The sequence below is a fragment of the Cynocephalus volans genome, chromosome 4 (assembly GCF_027409185.1).
Source record: "Cynocephalus volans isolate mCynVol1 chromosome 4, mCynVol1.pri, whole genome shotgun sequence".
NCBI lineage: Eukaryota > Metazoa > Chordata > Mammalia > Dermoptera > Cynocephalidae > Cynocephalus > Cynocephalus volans.
In genome coordinates this window covers 67,553,321-67,569,701 of record NC_084463.1, presented here as the reverse complement: position 1 = coordinate 67,569,701, position 16,381 = coordinate 67,553,321, and positions in this window count along the sequence as shown.

Below are 16,381 nucleotides of genomic sequence, written 5' to 3'. Positions count from 1 at the left end.
TATTTCTGTTTCATTTTTTCTTATTCTTTTTTCTTTTTGCACTTCTGATTTGATAATTTCGTATGTTCTATCTTCAAGGTCACTGATTCTTTCCTCTGTTAGATTAAGTCTGCTGTTGCAGCTTTCTATGTAGTTTTTCAGTTCAGATAATGTATCGTTTATTTCTGGAATTTCTATTTGGTTTTTTTTTTTTGATTGATTTGATGATTCCTTTGTCAAGGTTCTCATTTTGCTCCTGGACTTTTTTCCAGATATCATTTAATTTTCTATCTGTATATTCTTGTGACTCACTGAACATCCTTGTATTAGTCCATTTCTGTTGCTTATAAGAAAATACCTGCAACTGGGTGATTTATAAAGAACACAACATTTATTGCTTACAGTTTCTGAGGCTGGGAGGTCCAAGGTCCATCTCATGGTGGTGACAGAGAGAGCAGAGCAGAGCAAGAGAGAGAGAGAAAGACAGACTCTCCTCTTCTTTTAATGCCCTCAGAACCACTCCCCTGACCACCATTTTTAATCCATTCACTGCTGCATGGTCCTACAATACAATCACTTCTCCAAGTCTCCACCTTTCAATTACCATAATAGGATTTCCCACCCTCTTAGCAGTCACAGTGAGGCTAAGTTTCTAATACATAAAACTTGGAGGACACAATTCAAAATTTAGTGAATTTGGGGGGGATATAATTCAATCCACTACAATTCTTAAGAGGGTCATTCTAAATTCTCTTTCAGACATTTCATAAATCCACTGTTCCTGTAGGTCTGTTACTGTTGCTTCACTTGTTTCCTTTGTTGGTGTCATATTTCTCTGCTCTTTCTCGATCTTTGTGTCTTTACACTGATGCCTGGGCATTTGATGAGACTGCTACCCCTTCTAGGTTTTATAGGTGTTCTTACTGGATAATATCAGAGCTTTGTGTCTGGGAGTAGTTTGGTTAATTACAAAATTGGGGGAATTTTCTATGGGGACCAGAACTTGAGCTCTGTGGTTGTGCTAAATTGCTGCTTTGCTGGTAATTCTCTGAAGAAGGCTTTTTTTGTGGACCAAATATTAATTACTGGCCTTTTTTTAAAATTTTATTTTATTTTATTTTGTCAATATACACTGTGGTTGATTATTGTGGCCAATTACCGAAACCTCCCTCCCTCCTGACTCTCCCCCCTCCCTCCCAACAATATCCTTTCTGTTTGCTTGTCGTATCAATTGCAAGGAATTGTAATTGTTATGTCTTCTTCCCTCCCCCCCGCACAATTTTTTTGTGTATTTATTTATTTATTTATTTTTAGCTCCCACAAATAAATGAGAACATGTGATATTTCTCTTTCTGTGCTTGACTTGTTTCACTTAATATAATTCTCTCTAGGTCCATCCATGTTGTTGCAAATGGCAGTATTTCATTCTTTTTTGTAGTAGAGTAGTATTCCATTGTGTAGATATACCATATTTTCCGTATCCACTCATCTGATGATGGACATTTGGGCTGGTTCCAACTCTTAGCTGTTGTAAAGAGTGCTGCAGTCAACATTGGAGAACAGGTATACCTTCGACTTGATGATTTCCATTCCTCTGGGTATATTCCTAGCAGTGGGATAGCTGGGTCATGTAGTAGATATCTACAGAACATTCCATCCAACAACCTCAGAATATTCATTCTTCTCATCAGCACATGGATCATTTTCAAGGATAGATCACATATTAGGTCACAAATCAAGTCTCAACAAATTCAGAAAAATTGGAATTATCCCATGTATTTTCTCAGACCACAATGGATTAAAATTAGAAATCAATAACAAACAAAACTCTGGAAACTATAAAAACACATGGAAATTAAACAGAATTCTACTTAATGACATATGGGTCCAAGAAGAAATCAAACAGGAAATCAAAAAATTTATTGAAACTAATGAAAATAATGATACATCATACCAAAACCTTTGGGATACTGCAAAAGCAGTACTAAGGAGGAAATTTATCACATTAAATACCTACTTCAGAAGAATGGAAAGATGGCAAGTGAACAACCTAACACTTCACCTTAAAGAACTAGAAAAACAAGAACAATCCAAACCCAAAGTTAGCAGATGGAAAGAAATCATTAAGATCAGAGCAGAACTTAATGAAATTGAAACCCAAAAAACAATACAAAAGATCAGTGAATCAAAAAGTTGGTTTTATGAACAGATAAATAAAATTGACAAACTTTTTTTAATTAGCATGGCTAACTAAAAAAAGAAGAGAGAAGATCCAAATAACACACATTAGAAATGGAAAAGGAGATATTACAACTGATACATCTGAAATACAAGGAATCATTCGAGACTACTATAAACAACTATATGCCAACAAATTCAAAAATCTGGAGGAAATGGATAAATTTCTGGACACACACACAATCTCCCAGGACTGAGCCAAGAAGACATAGAAAATCTGAACAGACCAATAACAATAAAGGAGATTAATTACTGGCCTTTTAATCACTTCTGGGTCTTGTGAGTTCAAACACACCTGGACTGTGTGGAAATTCTAGCCCAGGACTGAGTCTTTCCAGCAAACTGTGCCCCCTGCATTTCTGTCACCCTGACCAGTTTCCACTAAGTGGGCCTCTGCTGGTCAGAAGGCAGAATAGCTGCCCACTCTTTACCCCAGTGATCTCCCAGTAGGCCAGCTTCCCTCCCACACTCCAAATCCTTCCCAAGGGTCAAGCCATACTTGAGCCCCTTGCGATAACTCACTGACCTCTGGGTGTTTCCTTGCTTCAGCTGACTGCAGTTCCTGGCTCCGATGTGGGTCCACAGGAACCCTGTCGGTGGTCTTGTTGGCTTGGAGGCTGGAAGGGTGCACTTCAAGGCACTCGTCTCCTCTGCAGACTCCAGGTAATGCCATGCAACAGGCTTAGCTGTGGCTTTTGCTGGCTCCTGCTCCTTGTGTATTACAACTTCTTCCCACCTCTCACTGGGCTGGCCCTGAAACAGCCAGGGCTTGAAATTGTCAGAGCTGATTTTTCTTTCTCCCACCATGGCTTCTCCTTCCTTGATGAACTCCGCAGGTCTCTCCTCCTCTTCCCGCAAGCTCCAACAGTTCCAGGTTGGTAGACCTTGCTTTTTAGTAATTGTAAATTGGTCTATTGTGGGGGAGAGTGACGCTGGGGACTGTCTATTCCTCCATCTTGGTGATGTCACCTTCGAGAATCTCTCATTTAAATCTATGAGCCAGAAGTAGGTTACATGCCTACAACTAACTACAAAAAGTCTTGAAGATTCCAGGACAGTTTGTTTATAGAATGTCACTCAACATATGTTTTATGAGGTTTCCTTGTGATTATATTCAAGTTAGGCATCTTGAGCAGGACTAGCACAGAAGTGAGGCTGTAGTTTCATTGCATCCCATTGGGAAGGACATGATTTCCATTCATTCCATTACTGGTTATGTTAACTCTGACTTAAAGTGCCAAGCTCATCCATTGTAAAGATTCCTCTCTTTCCTCTTTGTAATTAATAAGTATTTTGTGAAGTGGTTCTTTGAAACTATGTAAATTCTGTGTCAAATTTTCAAGTAATTCATTTATTTTTATATCTTATGCACTCGTGATTTCTCAGTGGATTTGATTTTTGTTCAGTGAGATAATAAGTTATTATAAGTATTTATTTTGCTGCCAAAATTGTCCCGTGTTAGGCTAGTGAGAGCCATTTCAAGCTGGTTTCCGTGTCCTTTAGACATGCGCCCATATTCTTAGAGTATTTTCTTACTTTCTGGTACAAAAAGATGATCCCAGGCTCATCACATACTTTCTCTGCCTGAGTCCTAAAATCAGCCTTTTTCCCAGGTATTCCAGGTTTATTTTAGCTTAAAATGGTACTTAGAAGCTGTCAAATAAAAAAACAAACCCAGACTTAGGTAAAGAAAGATTTTATCCAAAAAGACTATTGCAATACCAGGGGAGTCAGCGGAGATATTGTAATTGGGAGAACATTTGGAAACTAAGATCTGTAAGGGTCTCAAAGGTCAGGCAGTGTGGAGAAGAAGTGGTGGACAAATGTGTACAAACTGTGCTCTCTACCCTAAATGATTAATTGCATAGTATATGCATGTATTCTACTTTCCATATGCTCTCTCCTTTCTTCCTCTATTTTTACATTTTGAGAGCATGTAATAATTATGTACTATTCTGTTACATATCCCATCATTTAGTCTTAGTTCTACAGTTACACATGTACAGTGTTCATGGCCAGTCCTCATACCAAAGCATGAGCATGGGGAAGGACTCACATAAGCAATATTCCCTGAGTTCCTCTATATTTTTAATAGTATTTCTGAAGCCTTTATGTGTGATAGCACTTTGGTTGGCTAGAAAATTCTTGGCTAGCAGTTTCTTTTCCTGAATATCTTAAATATGCTATTTTGTTGTCTTCTGGAATAAATTGTTGCTGTCAAAAAAAAAAAATCTGATGCCAATCTGATATTTTTCTCCTAAAGGATTGTATTTAAAGGATTGTTTAATTTTAGCTCCTACCTTTAATTCTGTGATCAATTTTGAGTTAATTGTTGTGCATGGTATGAGAAAGAGGTCCGGTTCCATTCATTTGTTTGTGAATATCCAGTTGTCCCAGCATCATAATTTGAAAAGATTATTCTTTTCCACCATTGAATTTTTTTTGGCAAACTTGTCAAAAATCAACAGACCTTATGTGTAAGGATTTGTTTCTGGACTCTGTTTTATTCCATTGATCTATATATCTGTCCTTATCCCAGTACCACACAGTCTTATTTTTTGTATACCCAAAGGAATCCACAAAAAATATACATCTTCTCATCTGCATGTGAAACATTCTCCAGGATAGACCACATGTTAGGTCACTAATCAAGCCTCAACAAATTTTTAAAAATCAAAATCATTTCAAGTATCTTCTCAGACCACAATGGATTAAAACCAGAAATCAATAACAGGCAAAACTTTGGAAACTGTACAAACACATGGAAATTAAACAACATGCTCCTGAATGACATATGGATTCAAGAAAAAATTAAACAGGAAATCAAAAAATTTCTTGAAACTAATGAAAATAATGACTTATCATATTGAAACTTGTGGGATGCTGTAAAAGCAGTACTAAGAGGGAAGTTTATTGCAATAAATGCTTACATCAAAAGAATAGAAAGATTTCAAATAAACAGCCTAACACTACACCTCAAAGAACTAGAAAAACAAGAACATTCAAATCCCAATATTAGTAGATGGAAAGAAATAATTAAGATCAGAGCAGAACTAAATGAAATAGAGACAAAAAATGATACAAAATATCAATGAAACTAAAAGTTGTTTTTTTGACAAGATAAACAAAATAGACACAAACCATTAGCTAGGCTAACTAAAAAAAGAAGAGAGAAGACCCAAATAACAATTAGAAAAGAAAAAGGAGACATTATAACTGATACCATAGAAATACAGAGAATTATTTGAGACTATCTATACACCAAAAAAATTGAAAACCTGGAGAAAATCGATAAGTTTCTGGACACAATACAGACTATCAAGACTGAACCAAGAAGAAATAGACAACCTGAACAGACCAATAACAAGGAATAAGATTGAGGCAGTAATCAGCAGACTCCACAAAATATACATATATGTAGATATGTGTGTGTGTATACCCAATGGAATGGGTTCCTAAAACCAATGGATTATGTCCATGGATTAAGCCATATTGTTATCACTTATGTCATTTGTGAAGAGGGATTATTTTTTTCTTCTTTCTTTCCCATCTAGCAGCATTTTATTTAATTTTCTTGCCTAACTGCCTTTTTAGGAACCTCCAGTACAATGTTGAATAGAAGATGAGAAAGTGGGCATTGTTGTTCCTGATCTTGAAGGAAAAGCATTTTGTCTCACCATTTAGTGTGATCTTAGCTATGGAATTTTCATAGAAGGCCTTTTAACAGGTTAATATCCCTTTTTATTAATTTCCTAGGGCTGCTGTAATAAAAACCTTCAAATTTGGTGGCTTAGAACAGAAATTTATTGTTTCACAGTTCTGGAGGACAGAAGTCTAAAGTCTAGGAGCTGGCAGGGCCACATCCCTCTGAAGGGTCTTCTTTCCTTGCCTCTTTTGTCTTCTGGTGGCTTTCAGAATTCTTTGAGTTCCTAGCTTGTGGTAGCATAAGCTAACATCTCCCTCCATCTTCACATAGCTCTCTCCTTTTTGTCTGTCTGTTCCTCTTCTGTCTCTTAGATGGACACTTGCCATTGGGTTTAAGGTCCACTTGAATAATTCAGATTGATCTCATTTCAAGATTCTTAGTCATATCTGCGAAGATTCACTTCCAAGTAAGTGCCATTTACAGGTTCTGCGTATTAGGGCATAGACATATTTTGTAAGGGGGGGGCGGGGAGACATCATTCAACCCACCACAGTTTGCCTCCTAGCTCCACACAATTCGCATCCGTTCCACATACCGTCTTTCATTATTGATTTTGGCAATGCTTGAGTCTTCTCTCTTTTTTTTTCTTGGTGAGACGGTTGTCAGTTTTGTTGCTCATTTCAAAGAAAACTTTTGATTTTGTTGATTTTCTCTACTTTTTCCATTTTTTTATATTACTTTTCTCTAACATTTATTATATTTTTCCTCTGTTTGCTTGAGGTTTGTGCTGCTTTTTCCATTATCTTGGGTTATTGATTTGAAGTCTTTCCTCTTTTTTAATATAGTTCTTTACAGTTATAAATTTCCCTCTAAGCCCTGCTTTATTTGTTTCTCATACTTTTTGGTATGTTCTTCATTTTATTAATCTCAAAGTATTTTCAAATTTTTCTTTTAACTTGACCATTTAATTATTAAGAGTGTGGTGTTTAATTTCCACATATCTGTGAATTTCCCAAGTTTACTTCTGTTTTTGATTTTTTATTTTATTTCATTGTGATTGAAGAACAAACTTTGTGTGATTCCAGTATCTTTAAATTTATTGAGGTTTGCTTTGTGACCTAACATATGGTCTATCCTAGAGAATGTGTCTTGAGCACTTGAGAAAAATGTGTATTCTCCTACTGCGGGGTTTCTATTGATGTCTGTTAAATCTAGACGACATATAGTGTTGTTCAAGTCTTCTATTTCCTTGTTGATATTCTGTCTAGCGTTTTATTGTAAGTGGGGTGTTGTTGAATTGACTATTTCTTTCATTTCTGTCAGTATTTGCTTCATGTATTTTGTAACTCTGTTGTTAGGTGCATATGTATTTATAAGTGTATTTTCCTGATGGATTGTCCCTTTTAAAGTTATAAAATGTTTATCTTTAGTAATGTTTTCATTGTAAAGTCTATTTTGTCTGATGTCAGTATAGCCACTTAGCTTTCTTATGGTCTCTTTTTGCATGATATGTCTTTATTCATTCTTTTACTTTCAATCTATTTTTATCAGAATCTAAAATGTGTCTCCTGTAGACAGAATATAATTGGAACCTATTTTTTTAAAATTCAGTCTGACAGTCTGTGCTTTTCGATTGGATTGTTTAATTTATTTATGTTCAATATTATTACTGTTAAAGTTGAATTTACATCTGCCATTTACCATCTGTTTTCTGTGTGTCTCATGCTTTTTAAAATTCTTCTGTTCTTCCTTTACAGCTTTCTTTTGCATTAGTGAACAATTTCTAATTTAATATGTAAATTCCTTTAATATTTTTTGCTGTATTTTAAACATTTATTCTATTAGTGGATACTCTAGTGCTTACCAAATACTTATTAACTTATCAGAATCTACTTCAGAATCTTACTAACTTAGTTTCAGTGGAATATGGAGATGTTATCTATATAGCTGTATTCTCACTTTCCCCTTTTGTGCTGTTATTGTTATACATGTTATGTCTAAAGTGTTACAAATACAACAGGATGTTGTTATGATTATTTTATACAATATTATGTTTTTTAAAGAAGCTGAGAGGAGAAAGGAGACCCAGTATATATATATTTAAAGAGTTTTTTATATTAACCTTCTTATTTGCCATTTCTGGCTCTCTTTGTTTCTGTTGCTTTGAGTTACCATTCAGAGTCATTTTATTACTCCAATACAGCTTTGTTCCCACCCATCTCCTCTGTGCTATTATTGACAAATAAATTGCTATATGACATAGGCCCAACATTTTTAGATCAGTTAGGAGAAGCAAGGAGAAGAAATATGCAATTTACTTTTTTTATAATTACATAATTACCTTTACCATGTTCTTTGATTTTTTGTGTGTGGATAAATATTACCTACTTGTGTAACTTGCCTTCAGCCTGAAGAACTTCTTTTAGTATGTCTTGTAAGGAAAGTCTGCTAGCAATGAATATTATCAGTTTTTGTTTATCTGGAAATATCTCATGTCACTTTCATTTTTTTCTAACTTTATTGACAAATCAAAATTGTATCTATTTGAAGTTTACAATGTGATGTTTTGATATGTGCGTACATTGTAAAAACATTTCTTATTTTACCACAATAAAGCTAATTCACATATCCATCACCCTGCATAATTATAATTTTGTGTGTGTGTGGTGAGAACATTGAAGGTCAACTATCTTAGCAAATTTCAGGTATACAGTGTGGTATTATTAACTATAATCACCATGCCATATATTAGATCTCCAGAAATTATTCATCCTGCATAATGAAACCTTTGTATCCTTTGACCAACATTTCCCCATTCATCTTCATTTTTGAAAGATAGTTTTGCTGGATATAAAATTCCTGGTTAACAGCTGTTTTCTTTGAGCACTTTGAATATGTCATTCTGCTGCCTTCTGGCTCCGATAATCTTATTAGGCTTTCCTTATATGTAATGAGTTGTTTTTCTCTTCTTGTTTCCAAGATTTATTCTTTGCTTTTCAAGTTTTTTACTATGATATTTTTGGGTGTAGTTCTCTTTCATTTATCCTACCTGGAGTTTGTTTAGCATATAAGATGTGTAGGTTAATATTTTTCAAAAATTTGGAAATTTTTCAGTCATTATTTCTTTCAATGTATTTTCTGCTCCTTTCTCTTTCTTCTCTCCTCTAATAGCTCAACACTATGCATTTGATGTGCTCAAAGGTGCCCCACATTTCTATGAAGCTCTTCATTTTTCTTCACTTTTTTCTCTCTGTTCTTCAGATTGCACAATCTATATTGATCTATATTTATGTTCTCTGATACTTTCTTCTGCCAGCTAAAATTGAAATCTACTGTTGTGCCTCTCTAATAAATTTTTCATTTGTTATTGCACTTTCAACTCCATAATTTTCACTTGGTTCTTTATTATAATTTCTGTCTCTTTACTGATTTTCTGTTTTTGCTGAAACATTGTCATCATATAACCTTTTAGTTCTTTAAAATAAGCATTTCCTTTAGTTCATTGAAAATATCTATAATAGTGTCATTTACATCTTCGCTAAGAATGATACCTGGGCCCTTCAAAGGCAGTTTCTGTTGCCTGCTTTTTCTATGATATATGGGTCATACTTTACTGTATCTTTGCATGTCTTATAATTTTCTGTTGAAAGCAGATGTTTAGATGGACATTTTAGATGTTATACTGTGGCAACTCTGGATACTGATCTCCCTTGTCTGGGGATTGTTTTGTTGTTTATTTTTTTAGTGACTTGGCTGGACTATTTTAGTGAAGTATATTTCCCTCACAGTGTGCCATCTTTGATATCTCAGAGAGCAAGGTCTCTAGCAGGGATCTCTCTGCCAAGATGTCTCCCTATATTGATATCACACCCAGCTGTTAGAGTTCTCTAATTGCTGGCTGATAGCTTTATTATTTTTGACAATGTCCTGGGACATAAATTGCTGCACAGACTGATTAAACTTAGTTTGAGTCCTTTTGCATAGGTTAAGTCTAAGGCCAGACTTACAGCTTTGTTCCAACTTCAGGACGGCTCTTCTCAGCTGTATCTTTCTCTGGTTCTTCTGTATAACTTCTAGTTGTTCTAGGGTTGAGCTTGTTGCTCTCATGGAGCTGCAAACCTCCTTTTAATTGCTTGCCACCAAAATCTCCACTGTTTTTAGTAGCACCCTTGGGCTTGAATTTTCCTCACACTTCTGTTATAAGAAGTCAGTTTCCCTTGAAAAAGCTTCTTAGTTCTTTGTTCTTTTGTCCTGTCTTTCCGCCTGGGAAAAGACTCTGCACCATCTTCTTGGAGCTGGTTGTGGGGACATTCTGCTTCTCTTGTACTGACACCCCTGCTTTATGGTGAGGGGTCTGGGTGTCATGGTAGCCTCTGGTCTTCTCAGCTTGACTAGGATATGGGGGAAGAGGGATCCCTGTTTTCTTGGCTGTACCTGCCCAAAGTAGAGCATCTGTCACTCTGAGCTAGGGAGGTTGATGGAAGGAGTTCATGACTCATTGCCACAGACTCTCTGTATTCTTACTGAGATTCAGTAGATTCTCTTGATTAATTGTTTCTTCATTTGCTGTCTGCCTTCAGGACAATTTCCAATGCCCTAAATTTTTTTTAAGTAATTATCACCAGTTATGGTTGCTTTGCTGGACAAAAGGTCTGTGGAGCTCCTTATGCCACCATTCCTGAAGTAGCTTCTCTACTGTGCTTGATATTTTGTTGGAGGTATCAATCAGTGTAATCAGGGAAGCGAAAGTAGTGAGAAGCATAAGAATTGGAAAGGAAGTGCTAAAATTATTGCTGATGATAACCCAAAAGAATTAATGGAAAAATTACACAAAATCAGGCATGTGTATATATATATGTTCATCTATACTTCATACACACGTGTGTACACACACGCACAACACACACATACTCCCCAACTGAAGATATAATGAAGTAAATTCCCACTCCCCCTCCCAAAATTCCCTAGGCATAAACTACAAAAACTGTTCAAAACCTATGTAAAGAAAACTACATAACACTCCTGAAAGACACTAAAATAGAGCCAAATAGATGGAAAAACTGTCATGCTCTAGGGTAGGAATTTTTAATGTATTAAAGATCCCAAATCTCCCTTTAATTTATAAATTTTAAACAGTCTCAATCAAAACAAAATCATGGGGGTTTTTTTGGAGTCAGACAAGTTGATTATAAAATTAAATTTTGGAGAAAAAAAATATTTGGGAAAATCATAAGACACAGGGGAAATGGGGAGTGGGGCGGCTGATCCACCAGACACTGAAGCATACGCGGGAGCTTCCTAGTTAAAGCAGCGCGGTATTGGAGCCGGAGTAGAGAGACCGATGGAATAGAACAGGACACGGAGTGACAGAATACACGGGACATGTAAAGTTAGCATTCAATAGAGGTGAGCTGGTATCCTCCAATGGCTGGGGTGTAATAATTAACTTTGTAGTGATTATTTTGGGGCCAGCTGGATAGTTTTACAGAAAAGGAAAACAGATTGATTCTTTACACAGTTCATCAGTTAAAAAAAAAGACATGAATGGATCAGATTTAATTGTTAAAAATTATAACCATAGAAGTACCAGGGGGAAAAAAGGGGCCAATTCATTTGTAACTTGGGGATGGGTAGCACTTTTCTGACCATTACACACAACCCAGAAACAAGAGAAAATACTAATGCATTTGATTATATGAATTTTTTTTAAAGATCCTTTTGTTATTCAGAATTCCACCTCTAAGAAACCATCCCAAAGACATAATGGCAATTTTAATTAACGAGGCTGTTCATTGCAGCACTGTTTTCCATAACATTAAACTGACATAACCCAGATAACCGTCAATAGGAAATTAAGCAATGGTTGATTAAACAGTAATACATTGAAGGTGAGATATCATGCAGCTATAAAGGAAATAAAGCACATGTCTAATATCCAGTCTCTAGGATATAGTGTTAAATTATCAAAAGTAAGATGAATAAAAGTATAACATGCTGCTGTATATGTAAGATGGGGGAATGTGTGTATGTGTTTGGTTTATTAAAAAGTAAGTAGTAACCTCAAAAAAAAAAACTGGTTAATTATAGGAGAGATGGGGAATAAGATGGAGAGGCAAGGATAGAAGCAGGGCTTTGAATATATCTTATAGTTTTTAGTTTGGAATCATATAAATATTTTGTACAATTATGAAACAAGATTAAAATTGCTAAAATAAATTTCTAAATATCAAAAGTAAAATGAAAAATGAACTATGAAATTAACTATTAAGTTGGTGGCATAACCACACAGAGCTAATTAATTAATTAATTCATTATTTCTCTTCACATTGAACTTCAGGGCTCAAGCCTGAGGGAAGTGGCTTAGAGCTGCTCCCATCTCGTCTTGAGCCAAGGAGACCGTCCTAAGTTATTTTCCCAGTTGTTTGTACATTGTAGTGGGATATATCCTAAGGATAAAACTAATCACAAGATCTTAAACTGTCTCCTGTAATCACTGGTAGTTGTAGAGTATTTTTGTTTTTGTTTTCTGAGACTGGTGGGTGTTCTTGTGGAAAAAATTAAGTAAGGAATTATGCAGGGCCAGGACTAGGGTAAAGGGTGGAAGGCATTTGCCTTGTCTTTTCTTTTTTTCCTGATGCTCCAAAGTTTCCTTCTTTTATTATTTACTTTCTGTTTACAGAATTTCCATTCACCAACCTTTATGGGCATGACTGCTAGTGACAAATCCTTAAAAGTTTTCCTTCATCTGAGAATGTCCTTATTTCCCCTTCATTCGTAAAATGTAGTTTCACTGGATATTTGATTCTGGGTTGACAGTTCTTTTTCTTTCAGCTCTTGCAAAATGTCGTGCCATTTCCTTCTGGACTCAATGTCTTCAAATGATAAATCATCTGTCATTTTAATTGGTATTCTCCTACAGGTAGAGATCTTCTTTCAAGATTTTTGTCTTGTTTCCAGACATTTAATTATGATTATCTTTGTTTGCATTTATCCTATTTAGATTTCACTCAGTTTCCTGAGTGTGTAGGGTTGTGTGATTCACTAAGTTTGGGAAGTTTTCAGCCACTATTTCCTTGAATAGCATTTTAGCCTGACCCTCTCTCCTGGGACTCTGATGAAACAAACATTGGCTCTTTCATTACTGTTGCATAGGCTCCTGAGGCGCTGTTCATTTTATTTTCTTGTCTGTTTTCTTTTGTTCAGAATGTAACCAAACTCTATCGACCTGTCCTCAACTTCACTGACTCTATCTTCTGTCATCTCCATTCTGCTACTGCACCCACACGCTGAGATTTATTATATTTTTCAGTTCAATAATTTCCATTTTGTTCTTTTGAATAACTTCTATTTCTTTAGTTTTTCATTTTTTGCCCCAGATAATTTGTATTGGATTTTTGACACAATTCAAAGATGAATGTTTTAAAATCATCTCAGTGTTGATGTCAGTTGTCTTTTCTCATTGAAGTTGTGATTTTCCTGGTTCTTGGTGTAAGAGGTGATTTTCAGTTGTATCCCTGACATCCTGTCTATAAGAGACTCTGGGCTCTATTTAAATCTTTTATTTCAGCAGGCAGTCACTTTGGTTAGATTTGGCACCCAAGACCTGGACTATGTTTGAGGGCTGTGGGCCCAGTGATGTTTAATTTTCAGAGGTTTTCTGGTGTGTTACTTTGATCTGTTTCTAGCTAGGGAAGTCTCTTTGTCCCTCTGGCCTGAGACTACCCTGGCTGTGTACTTTTTGTGACTCCTGTCTATGCCATCTGGCCATCCCAGATTCTTTGGACAGAAAAGGAGTCTTTGGCCCGCTGGGGCAAAGCAGCTTCCCAGGCTGAGCTGCTTGTGGTTGAGTCCCTCTTGCTGTTGCTTGGCCAACCTAGCATCTTCCATTGAGGGAGGGGAGTCTTGGGCCTAACAGGAAAGAACTCTTCCATTAGCCATTTATTGTTAACCAGGGTCCCATCAATTCCTCTTGCTGGTGGTGCCTGCCTCACCCAATGGGTGTCAGAGACACTGATTGATCACCTGGAGAAATGAGCATATCTGGACTGCATTCTGTTGACACGCTTGGATAGGTCAGACCTGGGTCACTTTCTTTTATCGGGTGAGGAAATATAAGATCCTCTGCTGCTGAGCTCTTCCTCCAGTACTAGAGCTCCAAAACAATTCATCTTCCTTCTAGCACTTTTCAAGGCTCTCCTTTGGTTGTCTCTTGCATTATTTCCAGGATTTACAGCTGCACTTAGTGGAAAGGAGAAGGGAGGCACGAGTCTGTCATTTTGTCTAGACCATATTCTTCCTCCAATTATTTTTATATTCTTCATATCTTTCTAAATTATTTCTGATATGGGATGATTTTCTTAAACAGGAGATACCTGGCCCAGACACAATAATTTGGTAAAGTTTGGATTGGTCCTCACACATATCATTTGTGACTGTTTACTATGGAAGAAGAGTTGTCATCTGTATTTTAAGGTAAAAAGGTAGGAGAAAAAGAGCCTGGGTCAGAGTAAAGTTCTAGATGAATTTACTTACCATTTACTTACAAGAGCTACTGTGAGCATTTAATGAAATAATACATGTAATTAATGCATTTATTGCCAGCACATGTAGGCAAATAAGTATCTAATAAATGTTACTGTTCCTCTTCTGCTACACAGCCCAACTTTTCCCTTGGTTGTTTAAAGTCCCTGAGGATAAACAATTTGTCTTCTCCACCTTGTATCACTAGGGTCTGGTAGAGTATCTGGCAAAAAATTTAATGGCTTGAATAGCATCTTATCATTTTTAACACTTCTGTTTCCCCCATCTGTGCTCTTTCCCTCTTCTGCTTTTTTGAACTCCTTGCGATTCAGTTTCTTGCTTGAATTAGCTCATCTAAAGCTTTCCTCCCCTCTAATCATTTGCTGGGCCAGCAAGCAGTAAGCTTCTCTGTCTTTATGTATCTTGATTATCCTTTGGTACTCAATCATCTATTCTTGGGCAAAGATAAAAAGCATTTCTTTTCCTCCTGAACATATTAGGCAGTAGCTATCACAGCCCCTGTGATCTGGAAGAAAAGGGATATTTATTTTAAAACATTTTTTTGTTTGTTTTTTGGCAGTTGGCTAGTAAGGGGATCTGAACCCTTGAAGGGGATATTTCTTTATAGCACCAATTTTATTTCCTCAGACTAATGGGACTACCTCACAATTTTTTAGCCAGTATATTCACTCCTCATAGCAGATCAAGAGGATGACAGGAGAAATTCTAAATTGAATCCCAAGTTACTGTAATCTGAAATCAAACCTAGATGAAAAGGATTAGCATTTAAATATTAATATCTCTAAAACCTGCATCTTATATTGCTGTGTGAAATTAAACTCCAGAAAACAGTTTATTTGTCCTTAACAAATAAAATAGGTTAGAAAAAACACTTTGAACTATTTAAAAATGCATATGTGCTCTGGTGCTGCACAGTGAGAACACAAAACAATATTCATCTAATACCATCCTCTGTGTCTATTTCTTTGGGATTTCAAAACAAAAACTTTCCAAATTACACTCCAAGGCCTTCTGCCATTTCTGCCATAACATCTGACCTTATGCAGAGTGAAACTCGAGTTCACTGCATTTAAAAACAACTGAGGGCAAGATGAAGATGGCTCAGACACAGAGTAGGACTCACACTCAGGGGAGGCAGCACAGAACACGAGTACTATTCCTTTCAGCAGGAACTCCTCATACCAGATAGGTTTTAAAGAAACTTAACATTTTACCCTACATTATTATTCAGGGAACAAAACTTATTTACTGCAAGTATCTTGGTAATACCTTTTTCTTTGTATTGAAATAGTTTGCCAGGATGTCCTCTCAAAGTCATTAAAACATGACCTGGTAGGAAAATATAAGTTAAACATTTACCATCAAAATTTTGATCAACATACATAATATTCTTTTTTTTCCAACAGAAAAAGTATGCCATTGGTTCAAGGATACATTAGATCCATTCAATTCAATGTCATGCTATAAAAAGTAGAAAAATACAAAGGAGATAATTTCTTAAATCTCGTCTTCTGTAGACTAAGACCCTTTTTTAAAGTAAAATTATATTTGCATTTCTGTAAAACTTGGATAGAAATTAATATCAGTGTATACGTACATAGTGACATTTCTGACACTAGAGCAGTGGTCTTTACTACTTAGTTAGAACAAACTTCTTCTAGAGTAAGGTAGTATTTTTCTGAACCCCTTTGAAATGGTGGTTAAATTTACACACAGGATACCTAAATGAACTGTGAGAAGGCAATGATGCAGCAGGCATGAGAAACCAGTCAGATTTAATAAATTTATATGACTTGAAAAGCACTGATGTCTTGGTATGTATCTGAGGCCAAGTGGGTACTCATTTGAATGGTTCAAACTTAAATAAGAAAATCTCATACAATCAATGAAACTTACAAGAATATAGACTATATCTCATTCCAGGAGTATAATGAAAACAGTGCCTAAGAAAATGAAGGCTTTGTGTCTAACACATGA